Source organism: Xyrauchen texanus, unplaced genomic scaffold (assembly GCF_025860055.1).
Source record: "Xyrauchen texanus isolate HMW12.3.18 unplaced genomic scaffold, RBS_HiC_50CHRs HiC_scaffold_418, whole genome shotgun sequence".
In the NCBI taxonomy this organism is placed as follows: Eukaryota; Metazoa; Chordata; class Actinopteri; order Cypriniformes; family Catostomidae; genus Xyrauchen; species Xyrauchen texanus.
The window spans coordinates 21,709-27,135 of record NW_026266386.1 but is presented as its reverse complement, the minus strand read 5'-3'; positions in this window follow the sequence as shown (position 1 = coordinate 27,135).

Sequence of the window (5,427 nt, the reverse complement as noted above, 5' to 3'; positions counted from 1 at the left end):
CTCTCTCACTCCTTCTCTCACTCTCTCATCTCTCCATCTCTCCCTCACTCTCTCCTTCTCTCTCTCACTCCCTCCCTCTCACAATCTCTCACTCCCTCCCTCAATCCCTCTCTCCCTCACTCACTCCGTCTCTCACTCCCTCTCTCACTCCCTCTCTCACTCTCTCCATCTCTCACTCACTCCATCAATTTTCAATTTAAAAGTACTTTATTGGCATGATTGTGTTTACATGCAATATTCCCTCTCTCCCTCATTCCCTCTCTCCCTCCCTCAATCCCTCACTCCCTCACTCCCTCTCTCCATCTCTCCCTCACTCTCTCTCTCACTCTCTCCATCACTCACTCACTCCCTCATTCCCTCTCTCCCTCACTCACTCACTCCCTCACTCCTTCTCTCACTCACTCCCTCACTCCCTCAATTTTCAATTTAAAAGTACTTTATTGGCATGATTGTGTTTACATACAATATTGCCAAAGCATTAATAAACAAAACAGATAATGACAAGACAAATAATAATGATAAGATAGAATTAAAATAAGGTGCCAGGTAATGAATCAAATCAAATAAAAAAAAACTATAATAACAATATATACTATACAATATAAAATAAAATATGCATTTAACACGACATTATGAACATAGGAGAATAAAAGTACTGTGACTGAAGTACTTTAAGGTAGTAATTGGTTTCTGAGGAGGTGCAGCTCAAAAATGAATTTAGCTGCAACTGATGCATGATGGTCCTCCCCCAGTAACACCAGCATCTGATCTGATCTGATCTCCCCCAGTAACACCAGCATCTGATCTGATCTCCCCCAGTAACACCAGCATCTGATCTGATCTCCCCCAGTAACACCAGCATCTGATCTGTTCTCCCCAGTAACACCAGCATCTGATCTGATCTGATCTCCCCAGTAACACCAGCATCTGATCTGTTCTCCCCCAGTAACACCAGCATCTGATCTGTTCTCCCCCAGTAACACCAGCATCTGATCTGATCTCCCCCAGTAACACCAGCATCTGACTGTTCTCCCCCAGTAACACCAGCATCTGATCTGATCTGATCTCCCCCAGTAACACCAGCATCTGATCTGTTCTCCCCCAGTAACACCAGCATCTGATCTGTTCTCCCCCAGTAACACCAGCATCTGATCTGATCTGATCTCCCCCAGTAACACCAGCATCTGATCTGTTCTCCCCCAGTAACACCAGCATCTGATCTGTTCTCCCCCAGTAACACCAGCATCTGATCTGTTCTCCCCCAGTAACACCAGCATCTGATCTGATCTGATCTCCCCCAGTAACACCAGCATCTGATCTGATCTCCCCCAGTAACACCAGCATCTGATCTGTTCTCCTCCAGTAACACCAGCATCTGATCTGATCTCCCCCAGTAACACCAGCATCTGATCTGATCTCCTCCAGTAACACCAGCATCTGATCTGATCTCCTCCAGTAACACCAGCATCTGATCTGTTCTCCCCCAGTAACACCAGCATCTGATCTGATCTCCTCCAGTAACACCAGCATCTGATCTGATCTCCTCCAGTAACATCAGCATCTGATCTGATCTCCCCCAGTAACACCAGCATCTGATCTGATCTCCCCCAGTAACACCAGCATCTGATCTGATCTGATCTCCCCCAGTAACACCAGCATCTGATCTGTTCTCCCCCAGTAACACCAGCATCTGATCTGATCTCCCCCAGTAACACCAGCATCTGATCTGATCTCCCCAGTAACACCAGCATCTGATCTGATCTCCCCAGTAACACCAGCATCTGATCTGATCTCCTCCAGTAACACCAGCATCTGATCTGTTCTCCTCCAGTAACACCAGCATCTGATCTGATCTCCCCAGTAACACCAGCATCTGATCTGATCTCCTCCAGTAACACCAGCATCTGATCTGATCTCCTCCAGTAACACCAGCATCTGATCTGTTCTCCCCAGTAACACCAGCATCTGATCTGATCTCCCCAGTAACACCAGCATCTGATCTGATCTCCTCCAGTAACACCAGCATCTGACCTGTTCTCCCCAGTAACACCAGCATCTGATCTGTTCTCCCCAGTAACACCAGCATCTGATCTGATCTCCCCAGTAACACCAGCATCTGATCTGATCTCCCCAGTAACACCAGCATCTGATCTGATCTCCCCAGTAACACCAGCATCTGATCTGATCTCCTCCAGTAACACCAGCATCTGATCTGATCTCCCCCAGTAACACCAGCATCTGATCTGATCTCCCCAGTAACACCAGCATCTGATCTGATCTCCCCCAGTAACACCAGCATCTGATCTGATCTCCCCCAGTAACACCAGCATCTGACCTGTTCTCCCCCAGTAACACCAGCATCTGATCTGATCTCCCCAGTAACACCAGCATCTGATCTGATCTCCCCAGTAACACCAGCATCTGATCTGATCTCCTCCAGTAACACCAGCATCTGATCTGATCTCCCCAGTAACACCAGCATCTGATCTGATCTCCTCCAGTAACACCAGCATCTGATCTGATCTCCCCAGTAACACCAGCATCTGATCTGATCTCCCCAGTAACACCAGCATCTGATCTGATCTCCCCCAGTAACACCAGCATCTGATCTGATCTCCACCAGCCACCAGGCGTGGTCGTGTGTCGGTCTGTGGGAGAGCGAGAGAGCGGTAAGGCTGACACACGACCACGTCCCCACCTACATTTTCTTTTGTGATTTGGTTTATTCTGATTTGGTTTAGTTCAGCTGTGCTGGTCTGAAACTGGTGTTTGTTAGTTGTTAGTGGGTTTGTGAGTTTTCTGGTGTAAAGGGATCAAATGGAAAGGAGGCGAGAACCGGCTTAACGATATAAATAATAGTTTAATGGTTAACTTAAAAGACAACATAAACACACACATGACGGACATGTCTGTAAACTATCTCTCTCTCCCGCACGACACCCTGCAGTCGACCTTTATACCTCGGAGGCTTGATTAGCCTAATACGGGACCGGGTGCATAGGATCACGACCCGGCCCCGCCCTCCGCCCTGCCACATCTGGTTTTAGGCTTCGGCTCTTGGGTTTTAAGGGCTTCATGTTGCAGTGTGTGTTTGGGGAACTTGAATTTAGGTGTGTCCAAAATTTGAGGGATGGTTTTTCGATATGTATAATAAGGGGGTATCTGCCTAGTTGGGCCCGGCATGCATTAGTAGGTGTTCTTCTCTAAACTCTTAGAGAGTTTCTACAGAATTCTGCATGCAGGGATTCTATGGGGTGTTTGTCCCATCTCCAGTAATCTGCCATACAGACCCCAAACCTCACTTCCGTACAGAGCAATAGTCATTATAGCACTATCAAAGATCTTACACCAGATTGTTAACAGGAATGTCAAATTGGGTAAATTTGCCCTTAATAGCACAGAATGCTCTTCTAGCTTTCTCTTTTAGAGCATTCACTGCCAGACCAAAACCCCCTGAAGCACTGATATTGAGGTAGTCGTAGTGTCGGGTGTGTTCTATTGCAGTGTTCCCCAAAGTGAATGTGTATCTGGTGTCCTGTAATCTGGCTTTTTTCTGGAAAAATCATAATTTTAGATTTGTTCAGATTGACTGTCAGGGCCCAGTTCTGCCAGTAGTTCTCCAGCAGGTCCAGGTGCTGCTGTAGCCCTTGTGCAGTAGCTGACAGCAGCACCAGATCATCTGCATAGAGAAGAAATGTAACTTCAGAATGATTTAGAGTAAGACCGGGTGTTGCAGATTGTTCCAGTAGCACTGCTAACTCATTAATGTACATGTTGAACAGAACTCAAACTGCAGCCCTGTCTCACTCCTCGCCCTTGAGTGAAAAATTCTGTTCTTTTATTGCCAATTTTAACTGTGCACCTGTTGTCTGAATACATAGATTTGATAGTGTCGTACATTTTACCACCAATGCCAGATTGTAGAATTTTATAATATAGACCATCATGCCAGATGGAATCGAATGCTTTTTTTAAATCAACAAAGCATGCATAAATTTTGCCTTTGCTTTTTTGATGAACGTGCTGGTTGACTATCGTGTGTACTCTCTCTATCATGTGTACTCTCTCCCTCTGTCCCTCATTTCCTCTCTCTATATATATATTAGCAAAGCATAAATACACATACAACAACAGCAGTGACAAGAATAAGAAATAATAATAATATCAACCAATCAATCAATTTTATTTATATATAGCACACTTAAAACAACCAAAGTTGACCAAGGTGCTTCACAGGTTAAATACAACATCACACTGCTCACACAATAAAAGTACAACAATAAAACATTTATAATATACAGTATACGATATATAGTGATATTAAAATTAAAATTACCAGGAAAATAACAGACTTAACTTCGAAGGAAATGCCAAAGAAAATAGATGTGTTTTTAACAATGATTTAAAACATTCGAGAGTTGGGCAGGTTCTGATATGGACTGGCACGTTGTTCCACAGGTTAGGGGCAGCTACACTAAAGGCTCGATCACCTCTGGTTTTTAGTCTGCTTCTAGGTACATCCAGGAGGAGGAGATTGGCGGATCTCAGCGCTCTAGCTGGAGTATGAACATGAAGAAGCTCCGTTAAGTATAATGGAGCCAATCCATTTAAGCATTTAAAAGTTAAATTTTAAAATCAATCCTGTAATGAACAGGGAGCCAGTGGAGGTAGCGCAACACAGGTGTGATGTGGTCCCTCTTCCTCTTTCCTGTCAGGAAGCGGGCAGCAGCATTCTGGACTAACTGCAGACGCTGAATCGATGACTTGTCTAAGCCCACATATAAGGAGTTACAATAGTCAAGGCAGGAAGTTATAAGGGCATTTATCACCCTCTCCAAATCTTTAGGAGGGAGATAAGCCTTTACCTTGGCTATAGTTCTCAACTGGAAAAAACACGATCTAACAGTGGCGGATATCTGTTTATCAAGCTTAAATGCACCATCCAAGTCAAGTCAAGTCAATTTTATTTGTATAGCGCCTTTCACAACACACATCGTTTCAAAGCAGCTTTACAGAAGATCAGCATTAACAGACGATAAGACTGTAATGTCTATAAAGTCGATGAATCATCATTGTGTAATTTAGATAAAATACGATTTTTAATATTGTTTAAGAATAATTAAATAATAATTGTATTAATAACCCCAGTGAGCAAGCTGTAGGCTGACTGGCAAGGAACACAAAACTCCTAAATAGATGAGTCTTTAGTCTAGACTTAAACTGAGTGTGTCTGAGTCCCGAACAGTGTTTGGGAGACTATTCCATAGTTTAGAAGGCAAATATGAAAAGGATCTTCCTCCTTTAGTGGATTTTGATATTCTAGGAACTACTAACAGGCCAGAATTTAGTGATTGTAATGAACGTGTTGGAATATAGCGTGACAGAAGATCACTTAATTACTGCGGAGACCATTCAAAGCTTTGTATG